The sequence below is a fragment of the Alexandromys fortis genome, unplaced genomic scaffold (assembly GCF_014885135.2).
Source record: "Alexandromys fortis isolate MF-2015 unplaced genomic scaffold, M_Fortis_MF-2015_v1.1 scaffold_81, whole genome shotgun sequence".
Taxonomy (NCBI): Eukaryota; Metazoa; Chordata; class Mammalia; order Rodentia; family Cricetidae; genus Alexandromys; species Alexandromys fortis.
Window position 1 is genome coordinate 1,312,066 of NW_026067960.1, and position 15,028 is coordinate 1,327,093.

Consider the following 15,028-nt stretch of genomic DNA (forward strand, 5'->3'; position numbering starts at 1 on the left):
AACCATCTGTAGTGAGGTCTGGTACCCTCTTCTGGCCTTCAGGCATACACACAGACAGAACATTGTATATATAATAAATAAATATTTAAAAAAAAAAAACAGCCAGAGCTACATAAGGAGACCCTGTCTCTAAGGAAAAACGTTATGAAAATGAGCTGACAAAATGAGACTGCTTTAGGTTACCTGCATATAGGACACAAGGTCTCAGTATCTCAGCCACATAGAGATCCAAACCCTCAGCACACAACACAGGAGGTCCCCATTCAGACAAACCTCAAAATGGGCATTTGCCTCGGCCCAGAGCTTTGGATGAGTTTGGGAACTGGATGTGGCCAGACAGGGTAATGACCTCAGATGCAGAGGCCACTTACTTTGCAATGTTCACATCTCTAACAGGCTTTCACAGACCCGGCTCCGCATGGCCCATTCCTCCAGCAGAAAACACCTCCCTCTTTGTACTCCATCTTCCGCTTGGGCACTGGCCAGGTGGCAGGGAGGAGTCACTTAGCACTAAGGGGTCTGCTTCAGAGGCTGGTTTTTCACCTTTCAAGAACTAACCCCTAAAAAAAAAAAAGAACTAACCCCTAAAAAAGTCAGGGTCCTTCAAGGGTTTGTTACTACGTAGTCCTTCCTCCTCTCCTCCTAAGGTGGTTAATTCCACCTAAAGAAACCAAAGGGCACAAAGCCACCTGCCACAGTATCATTCTCCTCCCTTCTACACCCCACCCCACTGGTGGAGTGAAGGCGGCTCTTTCCCGCTTCACATTACACAGCTGTGAGATCTGGAGCAGAGTGCGGTAGGGCAAGCCTTTGTCTCTGCCTTTATTACAATCACAATGGAGGCTAAGTACCCGAAGTAGTTACCACCCTGTGATGTAATAGAGACCTGAGTTCTAGCCCAAGGTGTCCTGGCAAAGCTAACTCAACCTGGGCACTTCCTGAGGTTAAAACTACAGGAAGGTTGACAAGCACTAAACCCTGTCTATGGCTGAGGACAGATCCACACAACAGAAGCACTAGCAGCAATCTAAGCTTGGGACCGATTTTAGATTTACACACGTTTACTAACCTGACACCTATAACCCGGGCACAATGTTCACTGGAAAATTAGGTACGTACTCTAGAAATGCAGGATTTCAGCCTGCTGACCCACTTCTGTTCAGAGCCACAGGGTTAACTGCAGTTTGAGTAGTCACTAAGCTACTAAACATCCTTTCCTCTTTATTTTAAAAATGGTAGAGAAGCAATTATATCGAATAACAGTGAGTTCCAGGCCAACCTAGATTAAAGTATGAAACCCTATCTCAAAAAAGCTAAAAGCAAACCTGCTTGAGCTGGGGGCACAATATGGGAGGGCTCATCTGTGAAGTCTAAGCTTTTGGAAGAACCCTACTTCTCTAAAAGCTCCTTTTCCAAAAGGTTACCATCCTGGTTCAAATCATGACCACTCAGCTGGGGGGTAAGGGCAACTACAGTCCCAGGAAGCATCTGAGCACCTTCACTCATACAGCCTGCTTCCTGGACAGTGTATTCTGTTCAAATCTGCACTGTCCTTGTGTTTGACACTAGGTTTGGAATAAAGTATTCTTGCTATTTAAGGGGGGGAAATAGCTACAATTTTCACATGTGAACTCCTCCTCGGCTCCCTGAGAGGCAGACTACATACAGCTCAAGGCAAAGATGCTCGAGATGGCACCCTGAGACATGCCCAGTAAAGGACAAGAGGCACAGAGTGGTGGCCAGAGACAGAAATGGGGCCATATCTGGCTCAGAGGTAGAGAGGCAAGAGAAGAGTAAAGCTGGAAGTGCTTCCTTCTCCTGAGAAGTTTCCAGAGCAGATTCTGACAGTAACAACTATGCCAACTGACGCAGCTTCGGACAGCCTGAGTTACAGCCTCTGAAGACTCAGGAGCAAGCCTCCTCACAACTCCTGCACACCACCATCCCCATGGCTCAGCAGTGACATCCTCTCAGGACTTTAGTTCAATCCAAAACTATCCTAGGAGGAAATACAAATTTAAAAATTAAGATTTAAAAAAGGTAAAACAAATTATTTTTCTCTACCATAATTTTAAAGATTATTTTTAAAACTTTACCAAATATAAAAATCCTAGAGACAGAGTCTGCTGGCTGGTTCACTGCTGTCTCTCTGGAACCTGGCACTGGGCCAAGTGACACTTATGTCTTCAGGAAGCAAGGGCCAAAGCAGCAGCCACTTCTCGGGCTATGGCCCCTGCCCACCAGATCTGATGCTAAAATGAACCCAAATGTTCACAAGGTTTCCTCATGGCGAGTCAAAAGGCCACCACCCCATGACCATGACTGCAATCAAGACTACAAGAGAACTTAAGAACAGATCCCTTGGAGCTGGAGGTGGTAGAAAGCCATCTGGGATGGGTACTGGGAATTGAACAAGGGTCCCATGGAAGAGCAACAAGTGCTGTCAACAAATCAATCATCTTTCCATCCCATCAAGATTTTTTGTTTTTGGGTGTTTTTGTCTGAAACTGGGTGTCTCTCTCTACATAGCCTCTGCTAGCATGGAATTTGCTGTGTAGACTAGACTTAGCCTCGAACTCAAACTGCCTCTGCCTCCCAAACACTGAGATTAAAGGTGTGTGCCAGACTTTCCCCCACACACACTTATAAAACTGACCAGCACAAACAGCTGTGCTGAGTTGGGACCAGCGTGTGCACTGGCCTGCTGCACCATATGCAGGTCTGGGGTTCCATCCCCAGTACTGGAAAACAAGAATGCACCACTTGAGTTTGTCCCCTTCAGTGGCAGCGGGTGCTCACTCTTCTCCACTGACAAGCCACAAATTTCTTGCTGAACTATAAAGGACAGAATACTTAAAGTGTTAAGATCAATTTGCTGAACTATAATCATTAAAGAACTGCAATAGACTTAAGTGTCTGAGTCTATCAAAACAACTGTTCTACTGTAATTGCAACCTAAAAAATGGTCATCCCTCTACCTGAAGAGGGCAAGCAAACTCAACTTTCCCAGAAGACTCCAGCCTTCCTCCTGAAGTGCAGAAGGCAACTCAAATCCTAGTACTTTAAGGACCGTTTCTTGACAGAAGGGACATATCTGCAATGTTAGGTTTGTTTGGTTGTCAGGAAAGCAAGGATTCTAACCATACCAAGCTTGTTAAAAAAAAAAGTACATAGCCAAAAAAAAAAAGAGAGAGAGAGAGAGAAACATAAATCTTCACTCCCGTAAAGGCAGCACTGACCTTTCAGTCCCACCCCCCCAGGCACCTCACTCAACATGCCCTCCAATCTTGAGAGCATCCTGGTCGCTCAAGTGTGTCTGCTATTCTGTGAATCACTAGACACTGATGTGACTAAACCAACCAAGAACCCCCCCCCCCCAGTACCTGACTGTAATTACCAACTACACAAGATAGACAAACTGCTCAAACAGCAAATCAGGGCAGCTGCCACTCCTGACAACCACTATACTTGGATGTGGAACACCACTGCACACAGACATGCTCAGTCACCCAGAGCCTCGGGTAACACATCTCTGTGCTTCCCAAGAGCACGCTATCCTCCATTCTTGGTAAGGGCCATCCCACTGAGGATCAGGAAGGCATTTGCTCCTCTCCCAGGCAGCAATCCGCCACGTCCTCCAACGTGTCGTGCAGGCTAGGTGTCCTAACAGACGCTCTAAAACACTCAACACACAGCACTACCCTCTGGCCAATTTATTTCTATCTTTAAAACTATAAAATTCAGGCGGGAAATATGGCTCAGTAGTTAAAGAACTGGTTACTCTTCCAGAGAACGTAGGTTCAATTCCCAGCTCCCACAAGGCAGGTTACAGCTCTAACTCCAGTTCTAGGGGTACAACAGCCTCTTCTGGCCTCCAAAGGCACACATAGTACTCAGAAGTACAGGCAGGCCAAACATCCATTAATATAAAGTTTGTGGGGAGAGAGATTTGCTAAGATTTACTTATCGAGCCAGGTGGTGGTGGCTCGATCCCAGTACTAGTTGAGTTCAAGGCCAGCCTGGTCTACAAAGTTAGTTCCAGGATCTAGGGCTTAAATATTTATTGTGTGTTCTGCCAAGTGTATGTGTGTGAAACATCTACATGCAGGGCCTGAAGTTTAGAAAAGGCATCAGATCCCTGAAACTCAAGTTATGGATGGCTGTGAGCCACCATGTGAATGCTAGGAACCGAATCTTAGTCCTCTGCAAGAGCAACAAGGGCTCTAACCAGTTACTGAGCCATCTCCAGTCTACTACACTGTTTTCTTACAAGGACTAACTTCTATATCAGTCTACAGTATCAAATAAAACCTATCACTTTCTAAAACGATTATTTGTATATGGGGGTGTGTGCGTGTCTTAAGGACACCACATATGTGGAGAGCAAAGAGCAGACAATATTTGGAAGCCAGTTCTCTCTTTCCAACATGTATGTCTCAAGAATCAAAATGCATGGTATTAGACTTGGTGGCAAGGGACCTTACCACCACCTAAGACTGTTTACTTTTGACCTTTCAGTGGTCAGGCCAACTTACCTAGCAGGTGAGGGAAAAACACTTAAAAGTTCAGAGAAACAGAAAGATTTAAATGTAAATGCTCAGTTTAAATTCAGCATCAGCATCAGCATCATAATATAATCCATCACAGGCAAAACACTGCTGAAAGGCAAGGTGATAAATCCTGGACAAAATCCCATTTCCTGAAAGTCCCTGAGAACACTCCACTCCCAGCAGCAGGAGTAAGATCGAAGCCCTTTCAAGAGATACAGCCTGATTCGCCCCCAAAACAGTTCAGGTGTGCTGAGAAAGCCAGTTTTACTTTCAATATTATCAGTGCTGAGATCTGTAAACTGTTTTTTAAACACTCCATATCAATGTGCAAAGCAGCTTATGGGAGAAGTAACTTTTTTGCTAATTGTCAATTAGGCAGGAAGAGACAGAGGTGTCCTCTGTTTCTCTCAGTAACCTTGCCTATCAGGGCAACCTTCCATCTGCTTTGAGATCTGACTGGGCCAACCCAACAGAGAGAAGGGTTTCAGCAAACAGCAGCAAACTCTTGTAAGCTGTGCACTGACTCATGTCTGCACAGCGCATCACACAACAACTAGTGTAACCATTATATAGCACCAGGAATTAAACACTATGCCATTTTTTTTCAGAAGGTTAAATGGGCAAAGTCTAAATTAGATCCAATTTAACTAACCAGGTAAAAATAAAACACAAGCTTAGGCAATACCCTTAAAATCCAGCTTTCCTCGACCTCACAGAACGACCACTTCCTACATAAAGTTGAATAAACACTAAAGCTGTGTTCAGCGCTTTCATAGATACCTGTTAACATCTCAAATCAATAAAAACAAAAACTCCTTTCAATGCGTAAGACCAATCACTGTTGGCTAGTTTTACACAGCAGCTACTAGGAAATAAAAACCGCCACCAAACTGAATTAGGTCCTTTTAAATATTCACTTATGCAGAGTGTCAAACAAACATCAAGTTACTAAACATTTAAATTATCCTCCTCTAAGAGACAATACAAAGTGAAGTAAAAAGCCACCGGGCCATTCAGTATTCAGTATCTTAAACTTGAAAGACAATCGTCGCCCATTAAAGAGCTAGCTTGGTTTGGGAATAGTGTAGGGAAAAAATCTAAAAGCCAAGGGTCAACTCTTCCCCTTGCTCACCTCTGCTGAGCTGTCTTTTCAGGGTTAGTAATTGTATTTCTCAAGTTTATCATAAAATTACCAAACTGGCCCCAAATTTCCAGTAACTCAATAATGCTGCTAGCCTGGGCAGGAAGCAATGGCTCTTCAGAATGCTGCAGTCAACACAGGCTCACATGTCAAGTTTTCTAGGAAGCGCGACATAAAGGGTGGTCTATGGTGGCTCTGGCTAACAGGGGCTTGCCCCACCACCACCGTTTATCTGGAAGGTAGATAGGTCCAACAACTGAACTCACTCATGGGAAGATGAAGATTTTTTAAGGAGAACGAGAGATGGACAGTCGACATGTGTCCCCACTCCCTCCCCTCTCGCCCCCACACACACTTCCTTAAAGGCAAGATTTCTATCTGCCCTCGTGGTCTGAATTTAAAACCCTTTGGCCCACATACCCTTGTAAATTTGTCTGGCTATATTACTGGCTAGCCAAGAGCCTTAATCCAGATCACCTAACCGAAAGACTTCTTAGCACTTTCTACAGTGTCCCCACAACGAGGCTGCAAGTGATATTCCACCAGACTCCCCCACAGCAGAGTGAGGACATTCCAAGTCTTTGTGCAATAACACACTTTCTCTCACATGCATTTAAACTATTAACACCGCTCCCCTGAAAACCTGGAGCTGAGGGCCTCCATTGTCACAGCTTTTATTTACATGCCTGTAGCTAAGCCCTTCCTGGTTCAGAATATTTAATAGAACTGAAATCCTTTAATTCAATTTTGGTAGCTGTTGTATACACGTCTTCCAAATTTTTATTTTTTAATCACCCTAGTGAATGAAAACTAGTCCGTACTCTAGGTTGTGACTTAAAATGGCACATTTTGATGCTAGAAGAGTTTACCTAAGCTGCTTCATGTGTTCCTTCTAATTCAATAGCTGGAAAACCCACTTCTTGATAACTCAGCTTCAACTTCCCAAATTATTAATTACACATACTGCCACGGGATTAAACTGAAATGGGAAATCAGGAACCAGTCATTTAAAAGAAATCATAGCCAGTGACCTCAAAAGTCCACAATGGAGGCCACACAGCATGAGATAGGACAGTTTCAAATTGTTTTCTGATTGGAAACACAGCTTCCTATACAGTATTTTTAAGTCATTTGTTTCCACAGCAGTCAGAACAGATCTTTTATGAAGTACTGTTTTTAAGGCAGTCAAGGGTCATTAAAACTACTTCAAAGTTCTCATTAACAATATCATGTTTAGAACAACTGGGGGGGAAAAGAATGTCATTTAATAAAGTGGGCAAAGAGCTCATCTTCTGGAACCCCCGAGGCTCTAATCAGGCAGCTCAGAATTAAGAGGACTCCTAGACTGAGGGTGGCAGCCCTGCTGTGGCGATGGTAAGGGAGAAAAGGTCATTAGCACTTATCTGCCAGGAGGACACAGACTAAGCCGTCCTATACCTTTGGATTCCTTAATTAATTATTCCATCAGTTTATAAGAGACTTGATTAAGTTTTATTTTCAGATTTCCTCTCTTTAAAAAAAAAAAAGCCCACTAGAAAAGGTTTAGGGGCTCCTAGACACCCAAGTTTCTCTGCCAAAAATGGAGGATTCCAAAACGAATGCAAACATCCCCCCCCCTCAAAAAAGCCAGAGTCTGAACTTTCTCTGCCCCTGGTCCTCCCCACCACCTGGAGGAAAAGAGAGCTATTATTAAAATAGCATAAAGGGGGAAATTTTCTAAGTGGCATCTTAGTTCCTTTTTTTAAGTAAGAAGTGAAAGGGAATAATGCGGAGAGAGACAATTATTAAACTTCAATCTCACCAAATATTACAGTGAAAAAGACGAGCTCAGACTGCAAAATGGGAGCCGGTGGTGAGAGGGTAAAGGATCAAAAGAAGCTGGAACTAAAGACCTAGGCCCTTTCCCCAGAAGCCTTCCCTCTATTTCCTCCTTCTGTATGCATGAGGGTAGAATCTTTAGAGGTCACTGCCTCTTGGATTTTTATACTTACATAACTGGGAAAGTGGCAGGATGGGCAGGGGAGCCTTGGGGGTAACTCCCAATAAATAAAAGATCAAGATTCAAAATGAAAATCAAAATAACCAAAAAGGAAAAAAATGTGTCACTGGACTCCAAAACTTTGAAAAACAGTATCTAAAATAAAAAGGATTTCTTGGGAAGAAAAAAGGCATCTACCATTAAGGACACACCTTAAAAGTTCTCGGTACTTTAAGCACAAACTAGTGGTGTGGCGGTTATATTTTTCAGACGGCAATTAGGTTAGTTCTCTGCACTTGTCACTACAGAAAATAGCTTGGGGGGAGGGGGGGCTAGACCTGTTACTCATCCTCGAAGTAAAAATTAGGCATCTGAAATCTGACTTGATACCAATCAAGGCAGTGGATCCACTAGGGGGAAAGTAGTCAAGAAGAACGCTCTGCACGTCCTTCACTTACAAAGGGAGGTGAAAGGCCCCCTGAGGCCCCTACCTAGCCTCCAGGCCTGGCCAGCAGCTGTGGCTACCCGGCCTCTTCTTTTGTTGGCCTTAATCTCATGTCAAGTTATTCAACCAACTCAAAAGCGATGAAGACTTAATTGAATCAACCTGAACTAAATCAGACCTAGGCCTCTTAAAACATACAGCTTAATGGCTCCAACCCATCCCCAAACCAGGAAACCAGCCGGCCACGGGAACCTGTGGTACACATGGTGCCCCACAACCAGGGACCCCAGGCTGGCTACCCTTAATCAAGGCGTGCTCAAGAATTCCTGTTTCTCAGAAAGAGAAACTAAGGCTCAAGGACAGAAACCTTCCGTCCGGGAACGACCACCCTACGTCCCCCACCCCCATCCCGGACTCAAACAATAAAAAGTTAAAAAGTTTCTATAGCCCGAATGCGGACCGGCCCCCACCGGGGGTCCCAAATGGGGGCCCCAGGGCTTCGGCTCACTTCAGGAAGCAAACCCTTTGGGAAAAACTCCCTCCTGGTGTCCCCACCCCCACTCTCCGCGCCCAAGAATGCTCTTCCCGAGCTCCGAGGGTCCGCGGCGGGGGCGCCCATCACGGTGCGCCCGCCCGCTCGCGTTGGGGCTAAACTGAGGCTCTCAGGGCCGCGCCCTCCAGTGTGCGGTTACGCCTCCCGACGCCCCGCACCAACTTCCCACGGGAGTTTGCGGGGCGTTTTAAGTTTGGGCGTGAAACCGAACACCTTCTTCCCTCACTTGCGGGACGCAGGTCCGACAGGGGCGCGGACCCCCGACGGCCACACCGCGGCGGGCGGGCCATTGTCTCGGCCGTCCCTCCCAGCCCCACGCGCAGTCCCGGCCGTGGGGACGCAGCCGCCCCTTTACCTGCGGCCGTCCGGCTGCACCGCCCGGGCCGCGGGCTGAACGAGCGGCAAGGACGGCGCGGCCTTTGTGCGTCCGCCTCCAGGGCCCCGACGACGCGGGGCCCCGGACGGGGCCGCGCCATGCCCGCCTCCCACGGCCGCGGGCGCCGGGACCCCCACCCACACAGCGGCTCCAGGGGGCCGGGCTCACCTCCGGCGCGGGGCGAGGGAGCGGCGCGGGCGCCCCCTACTCGTCCGCGCGGGGACAGTGCAGGCGCGGGGTCCCTGCGCGGGCGGCCGGCGTCCGGCGGGGGGACTGTTGGGGCAGAAAGTGCTCGCAGCAGCTGTTGCGCCCTCCCCCCCGGGCCGCCCCGCCCGACGCCCCGCCCCCAGCCGCGTCTGCCACGCCCCCTCGAGCCCGTGCGTATGCGCAAGCGCGCCTGTGACACGCCCACCGAGGCCGGCCACGCCCCCCACGAGCCCCCCGAGGCGCGAGCCCCGCTGAGCGGCGCGCGCACTCCGCTCCCGCCCCACGAGGTCCCGCGCACGCGCGCCCCGCTCCACCTCCCGCCATCCGGCCTAACGTGGCGCGCTCGCGCCCGGGCGGTTCCAGTGACAGGTATTCAGGGGGTGGAGGGGGGGGGGCTGCGATCACCGCGCGCAGGCGCACAGCCCATCCTCCCTCGCTGCCCTCCCCCCCCCGCCCCCGCAAGGTGCGCTCGGGGAGGGGAGGAGCCGGTTGCCCAACTCCCGGGTCGCCCAGAATCAGGAACAAAAAAAAAAAAGAAAAAAATTTTGCCACTGACTTTGGGGAGCTTACAGGATAGCGGTGTTCAGGAAAACACTTTTCAGAGATTCAGTGTGAGATAAGGGATTAAATTTCCCCAAAGTGCTATCTTCATAAAGCTGTCGTTTTCCCTTAAGACCGTGGTTTTGCGTTTCTATTATAATTTCATGTCCGAGTTTGGACTTAGTATCACAAATCTGAGTTTGCATAGAAACTCACTTGGGTGAAACTAGGCTTAAAAGTGGGGTCAAAAACAAAAACACGCCCCCCTTTATGCCCAACTCACTTAAAACGTTCCCCTACTGTTTTGTTCCTGACTCATAGAAAAGATGAAAGAAAAGACAGGAAAAGGTTATGACTCCAAAGACCTGGGACAGATGCCCCTGTTTTAAGTAAGCCCTCAGGGAGGAACTATGGCGGCCACTATCACATCCAATAATTTTTCTGCTCCAAAATGCAAATAAATTCAAATATAAAAAAGATCTATTGCTTCATACAAAAAGAACTTGTTTGTTTCTTTTTCAAGGTGTCCCCCGTGTCAAAATGTGGGAAAACATCAATAAAGCACTCATACCCATTTTTTAAATCAAAAGAAACGAGGGGGGGGATGGGGGGTAAAAAAAAAACCGCCGGAACTAGTAAGCAACGCAGTTGTTAATAGGAAGAATTCAAGAAACCAGCTTATCAAGGGGCAAGAATCTGCCTTGTAGAATGTTTTTGCTGTCGTTTTTACGTAACTACCAACCCACATATGGTCTCGTTAGTCTTTTTTTCAAAGGAAGTGAATCAATTACTTACTCACAATTAATTAGCAGCGCTGGAAGGAGATCCTTAAGCCAGCCCTGATTCTCATTCAAGTACATAAGATATCGATCATTTTTTGTACTAGGGTTCACCAGATTAATATCTGCCCTTAAAGTATTGGTTAAAGCCTAATAAATGTTCACGCTCTACTTGCAACAGCTCAAACATTCATAAGCAGGAGACTTCATTTAACTTTGTCCCAAAAAACGATGGGGGGGGCAGTTTACACAAAACAAAGAAAACTATGACCAAGTAAAGTGGATGGAGGCTGAGGCTAAACCGTGTAGCCTGTCTCCGCGTTAATGGATAACCTTTGCACTCTGAAGCCTAGAATCCTGTAAACACAATAGTGCTGATAGCCAGAAAGCCCAGTGTGGAGATGGAGCATAAAGGAAAGTCCAAACTTCTAAGCAGCAATAGGGAAATAGTCAAATATTTTGACAAATAATCGTATGGCTAAGAACAATGAAACCCGGGCTCTCAGACCTTGTAGCTACTGAGTTATTTCCAGAGCAAAGGGAGAAGGGGGGGGGGTTCCTCCATGCCCTCACAAAGCCACCACTCTAAGCCATTTTGGCATCAGATGGGCTGTTACTGTTTCTCCTTTCCCTCCTTCCCCCTACCACAAATAAAAGGGACAATTAAAAAAAAAAACTTACTATGTTGTAGCTTTTAAAACTGAAAGAGAATTGTCTTCCCTTGTCTATCTGCTAAGAGACTTGTATGTGATCCTGATGTCTGAGTAAAGAATTACAAAGAACCTTCCCTCCTGGAAATGTGCCAACAAAACTGGGAAATCGTTGCAAAATTCTGCCAGTGACGGCTGGGCTTGCAAACACACACCGTGTTTTCCAGGGGACGTAGAGGGATCGGAATTCCTGCCTTAGAATGCTGAGGCTCGTGCCTCGCGTTGATTTGGGGAGCGTGGGTCGTTAGACACAATTAAAAGTCGGAAAGTCACAGGAGAACCCGAGGGACGTTTGGTTTCGTAATAAGCAGCTAAGAACTCCCCACTCCTGGGCTAAGTGGAAACTGAAAAATCGAACGTTGGTCTCCACGACCTTAGCCCCGCCCACGCGGAACCCAGCTTCGCCATCACTCACTTCCCAGGCTGCGCTACCTCTAAAGGAATCAGGTGCTGGAGGACGCAGCCGCAGCCACCGAGTGGGACCCGGTTTCTCGGTCCCTCCTGCTGGGATTTGCACGTGTACCCAAACGCAGGCTCTATCCCACCACCTCCTGAACCCGACGAACCTCAGTCATGTCTCGTCCTTTTCATAGTCCCCAAACAGCCCCCACCCAAGACACATTTCCCAATGTGCGCTTATTTAAAAAAAAATCACTATTATCTATGATTTCATCTTAGTGCTAGCAAGCCTGTTCCCTAAACTAACATCTTATTTTCTCTCCAGATCCCGCCTGTATTCGAAAATCTTACAAAAACAAGAGCAAGCCTGGTTTGTTGTATGTACCTATCTACAGGAATTATCTTTTTGAGACTAAGTCCTAATTAGAAGTACAGATGGAATATAATCTTTCCTAAGTATTTATTTCACTGTGGAACAGATTACAGAGAAACAACTTGGAAACGAAATCCATGGAGCTGCAGCAGAAACGGCACACAAGCTCAAAAGAACTCAGTGTACAGGACAGGAAAACCAGAAACACTGCAGGCAGCAGGGAACAGAAAAAGTTAGTCAAACCTGCGTTTACAAACTACAAAGGACATCTGAGAGGGAGTCAGGGCAGCCCTGACTGAAAGCTCTGAATCAAGGGAAGATAACAAAGCCGAGGGAGGGAGGGAGGGCACTCCACTTTTCCCTTCCTAAATTTCAACCCCATGGAAGTCCCCCGTTTTGAAAACACTCGGTAAGATGAGGGAAAAGTAGACAGCAGAAGTTACCTTTCAGGATGGAAGGTGGTGGTGTGCGGAAACCTGGAAATCCTAGGAGCCTGCCAGTCCACCTGGCCCGGAACAATACAGGAGAGGTGGATTGCTGGTTTTTACAAGCAAACCAAGAAGGGAGGGGCTAAGAGTAAAGCTCAATTTAAATAGAGGTTGAGATATAATCCGACTTGATTGACTAAATCAACCTTGATTGGGTTAAGAACACCATTTGATTCTAAGGACATCTGTCCCTTCAGCAACTTTGTTAACCCCTTTAAAGGCACAATTGTTTCTTCCTTTAATACTGCTGTTCCCCAAGGCTGCCTTCTCTCCAAACATTCGTGGAAAGTGCCCTAAAGATTTATACTTATAACGTTCTCAAAACTTCTTCCAGTCAACAGGTTTTCCCAATGGGACAAAGGGAAGAGAGACGGGAAAGTAAACACCATTGAAATCCAGTCATGGCCACCATCTCAAACAAGAGAACCATTTTCTAGTCACACACTCAAATGGAAGCAGGCAGATCCAGGCATTCAAGGCTAGCCTGAATACTTGAGATCCTGTCTCAGACAAACCAGGGCTGGGAATATAGTTCACTGTGGAGTGCTTGCCCACATGCAGGAAGCCTGCCTCTCCAGCATGGCATTTTTAGGAGTGGTCACCATGGCTGAAACCCAGCCCTAGGCAGAAGGATTAAATTCTCAAAGTCATTCTCAGCCAAACAGTGAGTTTAAGTCCAGCCTGGGCTAATCATAAGTCCTTGTCTCAAAATAATAACAGCAGGGCATGGTGATGCCTACCCTTTAATACTGGCACTCTGGAAGCAGAGGCAGAGAGGTGGCAGATCTCTGTGAGTCTAAGGACAGCCTGGTCTACATAGTGAGTTCTGGGACAGCCGGGGCTAAGTCGAAAGACCATGTTTCAAAGAACATTTTTATTATTATTATTGTTATTATTATTTACAAGTATTTGTATTATTAATATTAATATGTAGTAATATTATGCTAATATTCTTTAATATTTTAAAGCTACAGGAATATTCTAGTTACTGTTCAACCTGTTGCCTCTTTGCATTAGGATCAAACTTTTCTTCCCCACAAACAGCTAAATTAAATATTATAGACACACCTACATTTGTAGTACAAATCATAAAAACTCAGAGACAGATATTAGGGTTCAAGCTGAAGATCAGAAAAACAAAGCAGCCAAGCCACTAGTGAAGCAAGCTTTATTTATTAAAACATGCCAGGCGGTCATGGCCCATGCCTTTAACGCCAGCACTCGGGAGGCAGAGGCAGGCAGATCTCTGTGAGTTCGAGGTCAGCCTGATCTACAGAGCGATTTCCAGGACTGGCTCCATAGCTACTGAGAAACCTTGTCTCGAAAAACCAAAAATAAATAAATAAATATCACTATAGGCATTTACCAGCCAATCCTACTGTCTCCTAAGTTTTCAATGCTGGCACTGGGGATAACTCACCAAACATGCAGAGGGACGCACCTCCAAAATATTTTGAACCTCACTTCTGTCAGTTATGTGTGTCTCTAACCCCAGTGTGGTGTGGGGGACCCAGTTCCCTCCTCCAGTCAAACACAGTGTCCATATATCTGTTTCTCAGCTCTATCTAGCTGGGCCTCCAAGTGTCCTCCACCCAGAACACAGGACAACCTTCACAAAGGAGGGCCAAGTCTGTCACCACCCTACTCAGGGTCTCCTATGGCTCTGGGCGCCTCCTTGGGCAGCCTGGCTAGCCTTTGGGTCTAACAGTCAAGTCTTGGCAGGGTTCTCACTTCCAATTCTACACCTACCAACCAGCAGTTTTCTCAGACTGGGGCTTTCCACCGCCTGCCCTGCCTCTGCCACCATCACGTCCCACACCAAAAAAAAAAAAAAAAAAAAAAACTACTTTTCCTTTCCCGAAGGATCCGAGAGGGTGGCCTGGACAGGCACACCTTCCCCTTCACTGTGGTTCCAGCCCTGAAGAGTCACATAATCTTAGACGATTATTTCATCTGTTAAGGTTCAGATTCCTTACCTAGAAAAGTGAGTGGTGAACGTGGCCTGGTGGTCTAGGGCAGTGACTCCAGCCTCTCAGAAGATTGAGGCAGGAGGATCACAAGTTCAAGAACAGCCTGGGCAACCTGAAACCCTGTCTCAAAATAATCAAAACTAAGTAAAGGTAGAGGCAGGTGAACCTCTGTAAGTCTGTGGCCACCCAGGTCTGAGTGGGACTCTCTGATAAGGAAAGGTGGGACAGCATGAGGCCGGGCTCAGCATTCCTGAGGCAGAGGCAGGAGGTTTTTTGACCTGGGTTACAAAATAGGTTCTAGGCTAGCCTGGGCTCCAAGAGACGCTGTCTCAAAAAATTAACAAAATCAATTAATCATGATGCTGGATACCCCAAATCCTAAATACTTAGGAGGCCGAGGCAGAAGAAGACCCTGCCTCAAAACAAAACAGGGCTGGGGATGGAGCTCAACGGTAGAGCACTTCCCTAGCATGCAAGAGGCCCTAGATTACATGCCCAGAACTGGGGGGGGGGGGGGGG

General features: G+C 46.8%; 1 protein-coding gene across 6 annotated transcripts in view; it reads right to left on the minus strand.

Moving 5' to 3' along the window:
- Znf217 (zinc finger protein 217) overlaps window positions 1–15,028 on the minus strand; it is a 41,853-nt gene that overhangs the window by 13,615 nt on the left and 13,210 nt on the right. Inside the window, exon 1 of one of the 6 annotated variants that reach the window (XM_050152931.1) lies at window positions 12,495–12,622. The exons of 1 other annotated variant lie outside the window; for it this stretch is intronic. The gene's annotated coding sequence lies outside the window, so the exon portion shown is untranslated. Of the gene's footprint in view, window positions 1–371; window positions 2,096–9,022; window positions 9,187–9,211; window positions 9,369–11,250; window positions 11,270–12,494; window positions 12,623–15,028 lie in introns of those variants that run through there. 4 more of the 6 variants (XM_050152935.1, XM_050152930.1, XM_050152932.1 and 1 more) reach the window with 4 other exon arrangements.